This window comes from Triturus cristatus, chromosome 5_2 (assembly GCF_964204655.1).
Source record: "Triturus cristatus chromosome 5_2, aTriCri1.1, whole genome shotgun sequence".
Classification (NCBI taxonomy): Eukaryota; Metazoa; Chordata; class Amphibia; order Caudata; family Salamandridae; genus Triturus; species Triturus cristatus.
This window is the reverse complement of record NC_140588.1, coordinates 130,424,122-130,441,517: the sequence shown is the minus strand read 5'-3', so window position 1 is coordinate 130,441,517 and position 17,396 is coordinate 130,424,122.

Sequence of the window (17,396 nt, the reverse complement as noted above, 5' to 3'; positions counted from 1 at the left end):
TGATGAGTTCCTGGATAACAGCTGGCAGCTGTTATGGCAACAGATATCAATGAAGCCTTTAACAGTCTAAGTTGGGACTTCCTGTATAAAGTAATAGCTTGAACTTGGTTAGTTACTGGGTTAATATGCTGGATCAAGCTTCTCTACACAGGATATCATGGCACAGGTTCTCTCTGGTAGAACTATATCTGAACCTCACAATGTGGGTCGTGGTACCAGACGGGTGTCAATTCTTCCCCTAATTAATCTCATCACAAAGGAGCCCCTGGCCTGCTTTGCTCACACCAATGGTTTTAATCATGGATTAGAGGTCTGAGAGCAATCCCATTATGTTGCATTATATGCTGACGACATGGGATGTTGGAGTGGACTTGCCAAGTGCAACAAACTTGTTGGAGCGCTTTGGGGCCGTCTCTGGCCTGCACATTAACTGGCAGAAATCCCATTTGTTTCCTCTCAGTGGGGATGCCGCCCCTCCTCAGAATCTGCCTGGTCTTGCCTGGAGCACTTCTTGCCTTAAATATATAGGAGTTAAAATATACCATAGCCAGCAAGACTTACTGGATGGTAATGTTGGGGCAGCTGTCGGAGTGCTTCGAACTAGTATAAGCTTTTGGATGACATTGCCATTATCTGTGACTGGCAAAAGCTGCAGCGAAGATGGTGGCACAACCGAGATTGCTTTATTTCTTCTCCAGGCTGCTGCTGCTGGCGCCTCACCTGCTGTTCTGGGATCTAGAAAATCTACTGTTGGAGATAATCTGGGGGGCAGGTAGGTGTAGGATGGCACTGAGTAAATTGCAGCTCCCTATAGGTGGAGGGTGGGCTAGCTGCACCTGACCTTGAATCTTATTTGTGAGCAGCCAAGCTGCAGTGGTTACACCAGTGGATTTACAGTAAGATGAACCCAGTTAAAGGTTTAGTTGGCTTGCCACATGTCTTGTGGGAGTTATTGCAGATTCTCTTGATTTCCCAGCTGCGGATACCTGCAGATTCTTAGGAGCTCCAGGTAATAATGCAGTGCTGCACAAAGCTATCCTCAGTGGACCCGTGCCCCAGTGCCTTATGCACACGATCTCCCACTTAAGTGATGGTGGCTTGCGTAGCTGCATTGGGGTGAATTGAGGGGTGGGCTGCCTATGGGGTTATTCATGTAGGGGATTTGTACTGGGATGAAGTAATGCTTGCAGAAAATTATGGTGTTCGTGGTGACCAATTCTTATTGCACAGAGCAGTGATCACCACATTTAGAACTCATTTAGGCAATGGAGGGACTGAGCCAGTAACACATCAAGTGTGCAAGCAGCTCTGTACAGTGGTGGGCCGTGTAAAAGTGGCTTTGTGCCTATATCATGCTATATGTGCTAATGCTTTTACTCCCCTTGCTGAACTGAAAGTGAAATGGGAGACGGACCTAGAATTCCAGATTTCAGATATGGACTGGGAGAGGATTTTAGCACATATACGCCCGTCTTGCAAAATGCCAGGTTCAAATTAATACATTTTTGCATTCTGCACAGAGCTTACCTTACTTTATGGGGAACACTGATGTGGTGTTAATTTGAATTTTGAGAGTATTCACCATAAAACAAGAATGGAAGGTCGGTAAAGAGGTAGAAACCCTTTATACAGAGCTTACCTTACACCTGGCTAGATACAAAGATTCAATGCGACTGCTGCTGCAAAATGCCTGAGATGTGCAGAGTTGGGGGCGGGCTTGTTCCGTATGATATGGTCCTGTCCGTCCGTAGCGGGGTGGTTCTGGGAAGCAGTAATAGACTGTGCAAATGAAATACCTTTGCGGGCGACCCCTTGTATGCTCTTGGCCTGCCTTTTTGCGGATATCCTCACCCCAAAGAGGATAATCATTTCTAGATTTACTGACAGCATTGATTCTGGCAAAGCGTGAAGTAACATTGCTTTGGAAGTCAGCTCATGGCGCTCAGTGACTAGATGGTGAAAAGAACTGTTTAAATGGGCAGGGCTAGAGAGTGCCATGTTGTTTCAGGAGTTGAAGAGAGGGAGGGAAATGATTGAAAATGTTTGAGCCTGGGAACACGTTGTAGACTGCTTGTTCACTTCAGACACAGGCACTGATATGCCAGATAGCTCTTAGGTATCCCATGAGGATCTGGAGGGTGGTAATATCTAACCTTGCATGAATTGACATGGGAGGGATTTTGATCCACTGAGGTGGCTATTATAGTGTTCAATATTTCACAGCTTGACTAGGGGTAACTATAGGTGGAGGAGTTTGTTGTTGATGACTGACATTTCAAAGCTGTAAGGGTCTAAAGGGATGTTGCAATATGTTTTACACTCAGATTGTATTTATTGCTTGTACTTGCTGGCAAAACATTTTAAAACTATTGATTAGATGTATTCTCTTACTTGTCCTTTTTAATCTATGCATTATATGTATTTGCAGGCTAGTCATTTTTACCCTATTTATTATATGTATTTGCTCTCTTGTCATTTTTACCCTGCTTATTGTATGGTCTTGCTTGCATATCATTATTATTTACTCGCTTGACATTTTGTGATGATTTCCTGTGGACTATTTATTCTTGGCTACATTTCCCTAAAGCTTCTGTTTTATGTTTATATTGAAAATAATAAAATTTGTTTAAAATGAAATCGATAATGGCAAGAGGGTGTTTGGCCAATAGGTCTCAACTTTAGAGGTATCTAGCCTGCCTTTTTAAATAGAATTTTCACAATTGCATGTTTACAGGCATGGGGAATCTTGGATGTAGAGATGGGCCTATTTAAAAGCTAAAAGACAGCCGTGAAAGTGACTACTGAGGCAGCTCTGAGAATATGAGGCCTGACCAATCCAATGGAAAGCCTAATTTAATACAGTTGGCTACTTTAGAAAGCTCAGCCAAGGTGAACAGGTGAAAATTGGCCAACAATTTCCCTGCAGTGTCGTCCATAAGATCGTTAGCCAAAGTGCTCTAGCTACTGGCTAAAAGTTAACCCTGGGCGTAGGACTACGCTATGCTCGCGGAGGTTGCGTAGTTTGCGCAACTATGCGCTACGCGAATTGCATGTAGCACAGTGCAAAAACGCGTAACGTAGCATAGCATAGCGAGCCTTTTTTCCTTGCTCTCGGCCCTCAACGTCAAGTCGGCGACCGCGAGCGAGCAAAATAACATCCCAGCAAGACTTTTTTCTCATTTGCGATCAGCAACATCAAGTTGCCGATCGCGAGCGTGGAAAATAAACCTCCTGGCGAGATTCTCAACGCGGGGCAGTCAGGTTTCTCATTTCGAGTGGTCACGTATGCTCACGACCGCTTGCGATGAGAAACTACCAGTCCGTGTTGAGAAAGCTGCCGCTCCAGTACAAATCTACTCGAGCGGCAGAAAACGACCGCTTGCTCTGTGCAAGATACCGTTTGCAATGATTGCACAGTGCGAACAAGCATCCGGCACTGTTCAATCAGTGCGAACAGCATTTTGCACAGTGCACTACGCAGTTCGCGTAGCTTGCGCAGTGCGAAGTGCACTTTGCGTTGCTACGCATGGCGCTACTACTCGAACTATGTCCAGGGTTACTAAAAGTGTCCTATCGGAAGGAATACATCTTGCTGACTTTAGCAGAAAAATAGTGACCTATGTATGATCATTCACTCAATTCATTTGTTGACATTTACCCTCAAATGCTTGGTCAGTATTGGGGTCGAATAGGCTTTGAGTCTTGATTTGTTTATTGAGATATTGAGAAATTTTAATGACTCAGTGGTTGTCGATATGGATCCTTCACACATGACTTCTTGAGGTATTTCTCTACAAGGTATAGTTTCCATTCAAGAGGAACATATTTGTCCTCATCTCTTTTCTCAGTTTTCTCATTTATCTGCTACTCCTCATATTCATGTGCTGTTTGCCTATTGAATGCATGCTACTTGGTCTCTACCAGCTACAGCAAGGCCTCACTCCTTCTCATAGGTATTGCAGGTACAACTTCTGGTAGATCAGCTTCCTCAAGTGTATTATATTCAAATCTACTTTCCTGTTCCACTGTAGCTGCTACCTCCTGCATAGTTTTGTTTGAATTCCCCCTTCAAAATCAAAATCCACCTTTTCGAACAGGCCTCTTCCTTCCAGGTCTTGCCCTGAATGTAAAGCTACGGGGTTGATGGTTGCATCAAGTGACTCAAATGTGGGTATCCTTAAAAAGATACACAGCTTCTGCATCTTCATTAACTTTCCTAAGTAAGAGGCCCATTAGTATAGCGGGCGGATCACCACCGCCCATATGGTGGTGGCGATCTGCCCCCTAAAAACATCCGCCCGCATTCAATTTCCCCCCGCCACATTACCATGGTGGGGGGGACCCCGGCGGATGAGAAAACCGTCTGCCGGTTTTCCGCCGGTAGTCAATCCGCCCAATTGCCTACCGGGCGGAAAAGCAGTTTATATGGTGGCGGTGTTTGACATTGGGTTGCCCGTAGCGGGCCCCCAGGGATTCTGGGGGTGGGGGGTGCACATGGGGGTACCTATGGTACCCCCCTGCATTTCAATGTACAACATGGCAGGCAACGCGCGGTGCCTGTCACGTTGTGCATTGAAAGGTACAGGCTGCCTTTGTGGCATTGCGGCGGGCGGTGCTCTCTGCACCACCCGCTGCAATGTTGCAGATGCGCCATGCGCCCGACAGGGACTGCAACAGTAGGGAAAGTGTTGGATAGCGTATGGGTAAAAATTACTATTCCCACTCCAGTGAGTGCAACAGTAGGGTATGTTTTGGATAGCGGAGGGCTAAAAATTACTATTCCCGCTCCAGTGAGTGCAACAGTAGGGAAAGTGTTGGATAGCAGAGGGTTAAAATTAACATACTTATCAATTAAATAATTATTAAAATTAAAGGACCAATTTATAATAAATTAATAATACATTTTATAATAAATACCAATAAATAAATATTAATGATTACTTTATTATAATTAAATTACTTCCCACCCTATTCCCCTATAAATCCACAACCCACTCCTAAAAAAACACAATTAATATAAATATCAATTAATTAATTAATAACCAATTAATAATTATTAAATACTAAATTAATTATACATACTGATAAATATAAATTAATATTGACATTTTTTTATAATTAAATTGCTTACCACCATGTCCCACTATAAACCCACAATACGCTCTTAAAAAAAATAACACAATTAATATAATTATCTATTAATTTATTAGTATTAATTAATAAACACTTAATACTTGATTAATCCATTGATTATACATACTAATAAATAAATATTAATAATAATTTTTTTATAATTAAATTACTTCCTACCCTGTTCCCTATAAACCCACAACCTGCTCCTAAAGAAATAACACAATTAATATAAGTATCTGTTAATTAATTAATTTATTTGAATTAATAACCAATTAATAATTAATTAATAATACATTAATTATAACTGATTAAAAAATATTAATTGCTTTCTAATTAAGATACTTCCCACCCTATTCCCCTATAAACCCACAACCCTCTCCTAAAAAAATAACACAATTAATATAACTATCTATTAATTAATTAATATTAGTTAATGAACAATTAATGCTTAATTAATAATAAATTAATTATAAATAATAATAAATAAAAATTAATAATTACTTTATTATAATTACATTACTTCCCACCCTATTCCCTTATAAATCCACAACCCACTACAGAACACTAATATAAATATCAATATTATTACCAATGATATTTTTAGAAATTATATTACTGTCTTTGATATAAAAAAAGCGATATTTCTTACCTTACGGTCGATATTCTGTGCAACGATATACTTCCTGCCAATATTCTTGTACCTCGATATTTTAAACTCGATATTGTTGTAGTTCGAAGAAAACAACGCGATATTCTGTACACCGCTTAATGCCAAGCTTCGCCACTTCCAAAATGCAGGGTTGCACCATAATTACAAGGATACGGTGCAGCCATGCATTTCTCCCTGCACTGGCACTAATTTTAGCCACCTAGCACCAACGCAGAAACCCTTGAACTGTAGTGCAAGGGTGCCTGTGTTGTAGGGGGAAATTGTTTAGCAGGAAGGTGTCACTTTCTGCGCATAAACAATCTGAAATGGCCTTTTGAAACTTCTATGTGTGCTACTTAATGCAGCACGCATAAAACTTGCAAAACATAATTTTTTTATTGTCTGTTTATGTGCAAGAAGGGTGATCCTTCCTGCACATAAACAATCAATGGCCTTTTGCTGTTTCTATGTGTGATGCACAATGCAGCACACATAGAAACAGCCAAAATGAGGAGGAATGAAACTTTCCTACTTGTTGCTCCTGTTTAAAACAAGGTTTTCCCTGGTCTTAATTTTATTTACGCTGCCCTTGTAAATATAAAGAAGCGTCAAAAGCAATGGATGTTGTAGTAGAAAGCCCACCGCAACTCATATTTCCCACCACTTTCACGCCAAGTATATTGTGAAAGGGGGCCTTATTTACAAGGCAGCGTTAAGCCACGTTAAGTGACGCTGCCTTGTAAATAAGGTGAAGCACCTATCGCCACCACAACGTCACAAAAAGTGACATTGTGGTGGTGATAGGGGCTCACATATATGCCCCTCTGTTTTAGAATCTTAGCACAGCTCACATTTGACTTGGTCTTTACTGTTTACAATACCTTCTGAGGTTTTTTTTATCAGCGGTGGAGGAGGACAACATTCAACTTCTTACGCTATTTGTACAATTCCCATCCAGTTGTTCAGGTATAGCACTGCTTTAGCCAAAAATGATATTTTCCCTGCTTCTTCAAGTTCATCTTTTAGTGCCAAAAAAAGACTTTTCTGAATTGTTTTGCTTCTCTGCCTCATTGTTAAATTCTTACTGCAACACCCGCACTTCCACTTTCATAGCCTTGTAATGGTTCATGTATGTCACCCTCATGACAGAAAGAAGTCTATATGTTATGTTAAAAAATGTTATGTTAAAAATGCGCTTATATAGCGCTCGGCTACTCTAAAAGAGCGTCCCGGCACTTTCCACATGCAGCTACAACATAACAATAAGAGCAGAGACGCCAAAAGAACAGAGAGAGAGAATCTGCTTAGACAGAAAGATTAAAAAGCCAAGTCTTCAGATTCTTTCTGAATTGAAGCAGATTGGAAGTACTGCGCAATGCCACTGGGAGCGAGTTCCACAGCTGGGTGGCCTTGTAGCTGAAAGAGCGCCCCCCAATCCGTGCCTTCCTCACGCGTGGAACCACAACCGTGAAGAGGGATTCCGAGCGCAGAGAGCGGGCAGGACGATAAAAGACCAATCTCTTCTGGAGATAGCCAGCACCCGAGCCGAACAAAGCTTTATGTACCAGCGTCAGGGTTTTGAACATAATCCGTTTTCGGATCGGGAGCCAGTGCAGCGTCTGCAGAAGACCAGAAGCCCGTGCGCGTCTGTGTAAGCCAAAAATTGCGCGCGCCGCAGAGTTCTGTGTCACCTGCAGACGCTGGACCAAATAGTCAGGAAGACCCAGAAAGAGAGCATTAGCATAATCTAGCCTGGATCCGATAAGCGCCTGCACCGTGATCCGTCTATGCTCCGCAGAAAGTAGTGGAAGAAACCTGCGGAGCATTTTCAGAACCCCGAAACAGGTGCCAGCCAGGCAGAGAACATGCGATCTCAGAGAAAGCTGATTGTCGAGCTTAACGCCGAGATTTTTGGCCACCAAGGAAGAGTGCGCCGGGGGACACATGGCGGCCGGCCACCACTGCCGCCACTCGGGATCGACGACGATATGCTCTCAAAACAAATGCTAGACCATGCATATAGCAACTATGGACCAGCCGGATTTCTGCGTAGAACACTTATGTGAACAATAAGTAGGGGTAAATGGGTGCTGCATCACCCTCCACACGACCATCCTGGAGTTTAGAAGGTGAACGATCAATAAGAATGCCTCCATATTTTGTTCTTATCTTGTCACATTTGCTGTGCTTTCAAAGATAGAGGTCAATGTCAGGTTGTGTCTACTCATAAATTGCTGCTTGTTCTTTTAACATTGAGATTGTTGTTTCCTTTTCTTTTCTTGACTGCAAATTGAGAACATTTTGTAAAGTGAACCATGTGACAGTCTTGTAATGTCACTGGGAGTATGAATGGTAGGGCTCTAGGATGTATATTGTTTTTTAACACAAAAATATATAAATATCTGTAAATTAACTGTACACATATCGCAAAATATACCAGCAAATACTTAAGCAAAAATTAAGCCTTTTTTTAAAGCTGAAGAATGATTGAAACAAAGGGCCTAATTTATATCTTGTGGGACAGGTTACTCCATCACAATAGTGACGGCCATCTGGTCCGCTGATATATAAATCCCATTATATCCTATGGGATTTATATTTAGTTGGAAAGTATATCCGTCACCGTGGTGACCGAGTAACTCTTCCGCCAAAATCTAAATCAGGTCAACAGATTGTAACATCAAAACAAATCGAGACACTTTACCTGAGTTATGTGTACATGATAAATATTTACTGAAACGCAGTTTTCACACATTATAGTTGGAGAGCTATATATTGGTATTAGTAAAACTGCATGTCTGTGCAAATTTAGTGCCAATTTCAATGCATAATGTGCTGCCTGTAGATCACAGTGTGCTTCTACACTATGCTATTGAAATATATTTGTGACAGTGTGCTCCAGAATGCACCAACATCTACATACTACACCCATACCACTCTCTTGCTTAATGAGCATGGCTCATTGGACATACTTGTTCTTTATGTGACTCTTACAATGTTCACAACCCCTCTGACTTCAGTGATATGATTGTAACACCTCCGCTCTGAAAAGTGTTCCAGCGCCACAGAAAACACTGAAACCTCCTTTAATTCCCCACAGCATAGCAAGGTGACTTATGCCAACTTCTTTTGCAGCATTCCATGGTCAAGTCACTATTAACTTCTCCATCTTAACTGATGCTTAGTGTAGGATTGTAAAAAGCTGCATGTGAGAGAGGTACAAGAGCAAGGAGAGGTGGAGTTAAAGGCAAAGGGGAAGAGGGGGAAAACAGGAGTGTAGCTATCAATCGTGCAGCAGGTGCAGTGGCATAGGGCCCCTTACCATGTAAGGCCCTATGAACTCCAATTAATCATGTTTTCATTACCCAGTACAGGACTACAGGGCCCATTTTCATTTCTTGCTTCAGGGCAGTTGCCACTGTTACTATGCCATGTGGGGAAGAGGAGGAATCGTAGAGCACACGATCAGCAACAGGCCCTGATGTTTCAGCCTACCCATAAATGAAACTCCATACTCAGGAATACCAGTGCTGACTACTGCTAGATTGTATCCACAGAAATCAAAAAACACTTTTTATTCAAACAGATAGTGTCTGCTATAACTGTATTGCTGCAATCTGCAATTTACATTCTCCTGTACAAAGTATGCTCAATGTCCACTACCGCAACACAAGATGTACTTTTTAAAAAAATAACATTGCTTTTGAATGCTGTATACTTTCTACCTATTGGTGCAATGGTTTTAATTGACTATGCACTTTAAAATAAATGAGTTTGAAACTATAGCACTTGGAAAAACAAAATGCAGTTTTACTTAGAACAGTTAAAATACACTATAACATAGCTACGGTTTCATTTATCTTTCTAAATTTGTAGCTGGGTGTAAATATACCTTCTTTCCTGAAGACATTCATCATCCATCCAGTTGCTCCCTAGACTGTGCTGTTTTCAGGTGCCTTTCTTGACCCTCATCCTTTCCACTTCTAAAAGCTGTGGTGTGCTTACCTTTACCATGTTTTACGGGGAAACTGTGTAGTGTCCTCCCCAGCATGGGTGCACACTAATGACTACGCCACACACGGATCTTTGTATAAATATCTGTATTCATCTGCATGTAACCGCAAACTCAATATTCTAAATCTGCATTCACTTCACTATGCTCTAACACTTACATCACAATTCCACGTAGTCCATCAGGAGCCAAAAGGGTTCTGTAATTGCTAACTCTCACTACAATACATCATTCCGTTTTCTCTCCAAAAGATCAAAACTTGCTCTGTAAAAGCGCATTAATCAAGCAGTCTTCCTGTTAAGAACACAGCCTAACCATTCATGACTGTTTAGTCGAACTATTAATGAGATTCCTCTGGCTTTAGCCTGAAAACTTCTGCAGGTGCCATATATTTACAGAGGAGGATTTCTAACAAAGAAAGATCTTTCAACCCACTCAAAATTGAATACGGCATAATGCTGGACAGCTGCCTCAAACCAAATGCAGGTTACAAAGAGGTTATTCTTTTTGATGTGAAGGAACACATTTTTAACAAAACTTCAAATTCAAAATGTAATCATGCAAATGTTCCCCTATGTAAAAAGTGGGCATTTTCCCAATTGTATAGGGCACATAAGCTATGCAACCACTCATATATGCTGTTCTCTTAAGCGTATGGCTATTTCTGAATTTCAATGTATGTGACATAATGAGACCTATTCACAAAGCCATATTGGAGTATGTACAGTAATATTCCTGTAGTACACTTTTTTGTACTTTTACATACCTTGGTGAATTGCCCCAAGGTATCTAAAATGAGAATAAAATGGAATATTCTGGTAATATTTATGTACAACTAGTACAAACAGAAAGGACTGTTTCCGGGTCGATTCACAAATGCATGTAAGTGTAACTAAAAGAGTATTCCTGTAGTACAACGTCTTGTACTCATAAATGTCTTTGTGAATTCCCTGCCATGTTTTATGCCGTGCCCGGTAAGTCTCAATGATGTGATGGGATCTACTGTTAACCTATGATCCCACCTCAACCATAGCTGTTGTCTCCAGCTGCGTGGCAGTTTAATGCATCATTCATGATGGAGCTAGATGTGCGTAACTGGATTACATTACTGACTGAATTATCACAAGAGAAGAGGATTGTCCAATAAACCCCAAGTCTCTTGATCTTTCTTTTAATTGAGACAGGGACTAGTATGAATCGGAGAAGATAAATCTATTCAGTCTGCTAAAGAAATGTTCAGAATATATGTGGAGGAACTTAACTCTGGAGAAGACATGGTTACTTCTAGGTGGTAATATCACAAAATTAAATAATGGACGTAGTGTTGGAACATTTTAAATACTCCCCCGTCACAGATCTGGGTTTAATCCATCGTTATTTTGCTCGCCACGTCACCCCAGTTTGGACACAGCCATATGCAAATCAGTCCTGACCCTGCTCTCCATGGAAAAAGTCAAGCCAAAACTGCCAAGCCAGATCCTCCCTGGACCGGAAAGAAGCATCCTAGGACTAGATTCGGGGTATCACCCCTCATCAGCCAGTTTAGCTTGAATCCAGTGGTGCAGTGAGCAAGAGACCCACGTCTGGGCATACCCTTAGTCACATAGGGCGCACATAGCAACATCACAAATATAATGATGGATGGAGTGCTGACATGTTTCAAGCACTCACCCCTAGGCATAGATCTGGGTTTAATTCATTGTTATTTTGCTCACCACATTACCCCAGTTTGCACCCAGCCATATGCATACCAATCTTGACTCTGCTCCCTATAGGAACAGTCCAGCCTGTATCGTCAAGCCAGGTCCTCCCTGGACCAGAAACAAACATCCTGGCACCGGTTTCAAGGTATCACTCCTCATCAGCCAGTCTAGCTTGAATGCAGGGGCTTAGCAAGCAAGGGACCCACGTCTGGGTCCCAGCATGCTTGTTTCTGGTCTGGGGAAGACCTGCCCTGGCAGTTCGGGCTGTACTGTTCCCATGGGGAGCAGGGTCAAGACTGATTTGCATATGGCTGGGTCCAAACTGGGGTGGCATGGTGAGCAAAAGAACAATTGATTTAACCCAGATCTCTTGACTCGGGTGAGTATTCGAAAAGTTTCAGTACTCCGTCCATCATCTTGCAATGTTTACTTCTAGATGGTTACATGTTTATCGTTAGAGATTTAACACACCTTATTGGGATGTAATCCAAATTGGAACACATGAGATATGTTAGAATAGTATGTCATCAGGGCAGGAGTTCCATATTAAATTGTTGTAAAGGACAGAAACCCACAAGAGTTATTTAAAAACAGTAACATGTTAAAGGATGAGGTGGAACACTGGAATATTCCATGTCAGAGTGCAAAGCTGAAATGGAACACTTAGACAATCTTGACTGCTCAGCCAGCATTTTGCATTGGTGAGCTGGGCCAACACCCAAGGTAGCGCAATGGATTGCATGGAGATCACATGGAACGCAAACATACCCATACAGTTACTCACACATGAACGTGCGCACTCATAGAGTCATTTGAACAGGTATGGACACACATACACTCATACAGCCCCTCAAAATCCCATAAAGCCAGTCACACACCCATTTATACATACAAACTGCTACTTTGATAGATTCATACACCATACAGCTATTCACACACCCACTCATACAATCACTCATACACCAAGCCACACACCGATACAACAACTCATACACCCAGTTATACACTGATACACCCACTCACACACCCAAACAGCTATTCAGATAAAACCATACACAGACTGACACATTCATGCACAGACCACTGCAGCCACTGAGACACCCAGGCACTCACCGATACAGCCACAGAGAGACCCAGGCTCACACTGATACAACCTCTGGCGCATCCAGGAACACACCAATACAGCTACTGACATACCCAGAGACACACTTATACAACTACTGATACACCCAGTCACATTCCGATACAGAAACTGACACACCCAGGCACATACCTATACAGCCAATGAAACATGCAGCCATATATTGATACAGCCACTTAGACATTGAGACAAACACTGATTCGGTCTCTCAAACACCCATACACATACTGATACAGCCAGTGACATACTCAGCCACACATTAATACTGACACTAACACACCCAGCCAAACATTAATGCATCCAATAAGACACTCATGGACACATTGCCACACACACTGACATACCCAGGCAAACACAATTGCAAAGACTGACACACCCAGGTATACAGCAATACAGACTCTGCCACACCCAGACAAACACTAATGCATCCAATACTGCACTGAGGCACACTATAACACTTACACTGACACACCAAGGCATACACCAATTCATACACTCACACAGCCAGGCATGCAACAATGCAGACACTGACACATGCATGCATACACTGATGCACACACTGACACACCCAGTCATACACTGATGCGTAGACTGACACACCCAGGCTTACAGCAGTGCAGACACTGACACACCCAGCAAAACACTAATGAATCCAATAAAACACATGGGCACACACTGACGTCTACACCGACACTCCCAGGTATACACCAATACAGACACAGACACATCCAGGCATACAGCAAAGTAGGCACTGACAAACCCAGCCAAACACTAATTCATCCAATAACACACCTAGGCACACACTCATGCACACTCTAACACACCCAAGCACACAATAATGCACACACTGAGACAGCCAGGCACACACTCATCCATACACTAACACACTCAGTCACACACTAATGCATATGCTCATACACACAAGCAGACCTCATGCGTGAACTGACACTGCCAGGCACACTCTAATGCATACACTAACACACCCAGGTGCACACTCATGTATACACTGACACTCGCAGGCAAACACTGACGGATACATCCATAAAATACAGGGTCACAACAGTGCAGATACTGACACACCCAGACATACAGCAATGCAGGCCATGATGCATCCAGTCAAACACTAATGCATACAATAGCACAGTCAGGCACACACTGATGCATACACTGACACAACCAGGCACACACATATGCATACACTGACACAGCCAGGCATACAGCATAGCAGAAACTGACACACCCAGCCATGCAATAATGCATGTGGTAACACACCAAGGCCCACACTGTTGCATACATTGACACACCCAGGGACATACCAATGCATACACAAACATACCCAGGTGTACATCAGTGTAGGCACTGACACAGCCAGGCATACACCAAAGCACACACTGACACACCAATACAAACACTAATTCATCCAATAAGACACTCAGGCACACACTGACACACCTAGTCATGCACCACTTCAGACGCTAACACACCCAGGCATACACCAATGCAGCCACTGACACACCCAGCCAATCACTAATGCTTCTAATAACATTCCCAGGCACACATTGATGCACATACTGAAACACCCACTCTCACACCGATACAGTCAATGACACAGTCAAAACACAGAGTTAGCTCTTTGTTTTGCCAGATGGTGATTCTAACACGCCATGTTGTTTTTTTCCAGTAGGGTTTTTTTAACAGTTTTTAAACAAATATCTTTATTTATTTTTTTTAACAAAAAGTGAACAGTGTAGTAAAAACGGTAAGGATGGGGAAATTCAAAGAAGCAACTGGCTTCAGTCTTCAAAAACCATTATGTGGTAACTGGAAGCAAGAAAAAAAACTAACATCGAGGCTTCTTCACTGTATCCAAGAATGCATGCACAGAAGACATTTTTATAGTGACAAGCATGTTGCATTTTGCACAGTGAATTAACATGTCACTCAATTCTTCGCAGGCAGCTGATATTGTAATGACTGCAGCTGATGATGGTTCTCTAGAGGCTGCGGTAGATGTCGACTGTCCTGCTGCAGATGCTTTCTCCCACATCATCCGGTTGTACACCCTTTCATGAATTGTTTTAAGGTGCTTCAGCATGTGAATGCAGTGCCTCTGGATAACTGCTTGCCGCAATTTTTTTCTGTTACCTTCTTTTCCCCAAAAGATGTAGTAAAGTGCTTCCAGACATCAATTTCTTTTCTGCAAGGTGGTTTGTCTTCATCCTCATCTTCAACAGGGTATGGATGCTAATCCTGGGCTGAAATGGAGCTTCAGCCATTCTGTAAAAGCAGAGCACCATTGGTTCTCAATCCTCCTTGGCACCAATGCGGCCCTCGGGCACACCACAGATCATATTTTGTGGCCCCTGGAAAAATGTTTTTGAGTACCCATAGTCTATGTTTACAGACCCACAAAGGTTCCGTGGTACCCCAAAACATCATATACTTTACATCAAGTACACAGTTGCAGCTCCTGCAGGTAAGCGCAGCAGGGCGGGGCAGGGTGGGGAGAAATTGACAGATGACAGAATAGGATTTATTTATTTATTTTATTTTCCCTATTCCATTGCTGTCATCTTCCTCCCTGCATACCGCCCTGCCCCACCACTCTTACATGGAGGAGCCATGACTGCAAGTACATATGTGATTTTTATGTTTTTAAACATATATACAGGATATTTATAAAAAAAAGAATGTCTACAGTTAAAAAAGAACGCTAAATTAAATATCAAGATACACTGTAATACACTTAGGGGCCGATTCCGATCCTGTATTTTTTTTCCCGTACGACTCGTATCCATATTTTTTTACGTACGAATCGTACAAGTACCGTAAAAACGGTGAAGTACGATTCGTATGGGAAAAATACATACGAATCGCCTTGGGAAAAGTCTATGAGACGTCCCCGGACAGTTTTACGTACGAGTCGTAAAACTGAAGTCCGAGCGCACAAGTACGATCCGTACCGGCGTTCCGAATGCACAAGAGTATTGAAAACGTCCCGTACGGAGCGAACTGTGTACAACCCCTACACCGGGTACACTTGTGCCCGGGGTACGAGTTGTACGGCCCCCCCACCCCAGCCCCGTATGTACGCGCCATACCCCCAGCCCCGTATGTATGTGCCGTACCCCCAGCCCTGTATGTACGCGCTGTACCCCCAGCCCCGTATGTACGTGCCGTACCCCCAGCCCCGTATGTATGCACCGTACCCCCAGCCCCGTATGTACGGCGTGAACATATGGGGCTGGGGGTACAGCACGTACATACGGGGGGTACGGCGCGTACATACGGGGCTGGGGTGGGGGGGCCGTAGCACTGGGGGTACGGCGCGTACATACGGGGCTGGGGGTACGGCACGTACATACGGGGGGTACGGCACGTACATACGGGTCTGGAGGTACGGCGCGTACATACAGGGTGTTGGGGGTACGGTCCGTACATATGCAATGTTGGGGTACGCACTGTACATGATGACACGTACGATGTGGGTGATGGCATGTACGGCACATACCGGGCCCCCTTTTCCTCGTGCATTGCGGCGTACTTAGCTTTTCCGGCACTTTTTGGCGCCCGTAAAAATATAGCCGTGCGGAGTGCTGTGGGTACGAATCGTACTTGCTGGTCTGTAAAACGCTGCCTGACTCCGTGCGGACGTCGCGTACGCGCTGTCCAGGATCGGAATTGTATGTATTTTTTCACCGTACAGTGTTTTTTACGATTCGTGCGGAAATGGTATTTCTGTACGAATCGTACTTGCTGGTTTGTACGGTGGAATTCCCAGGTACAAGTCGAATGGAGAAAACGCTCCGTACGACCATTTGTACCCGGGTTTTACAGGATCAGAATCGGCACCTTCGTATTAAAAATTAACCCTAAAAATTAACAGAAAAAATAAACATTAGAGAGTCATAATACTTTAGAGATGGAATTTGAAAAACCGTTGAAATTCACTGATAAAACCAAAGGTTACAGAGATGTTACAGTTGGAAAAAGAATTTAAAAACCTCAGAAATTCACTGAAAATCCAAAGGTTTCAGGGATGTTATAGGTAGGCTCAGATTTCACAAGAACCATAGAAATTCAGCAGTTATAGTTATCTGAGCCAACTATAACTTACGGCTCGCAGTGCACTGCTAATGACCTTACTGCACTCATGACATCTCAAAAACCACTCACACACACATGCATATACTCATGAAACTACTCACACATCTACTTATATAGGCATACACCCAGTCACACACCCACTCCCAAACCCACAGAACCACTCGCATACCCACTTACAAAACCACAAAAACACTCACACTTCCACTCACAGACACATACAAGCACTTACACACTCACTCGCACACCCACACAACCACTCACAAACCCACTCACAGACCCATAAAACTAATCACAGGGCTACTCACACACCCATACAAGCATTCACACACCCAATCACACACCCACACAGCTGCTATGAAATCTAATCACTCACCCATATAACCTCTTATACACCCATACACACACACTCATACAACCACTTACACACCCATATAACCACTCACACACCCACTCATACACACAGAATACAGCTCACAAACCCATTCACAGACCTATACAACCATTCACATACCCACAGACAGACCTATACAGCCTGTCACATACCGACTGACAGATCCAAACAGACACACCCCCCCACTCAAATACCCATACTGCCACTCAGACATCCACTCACACACTGATACATAGGGGTCGATTATGATGTAGGGTGGA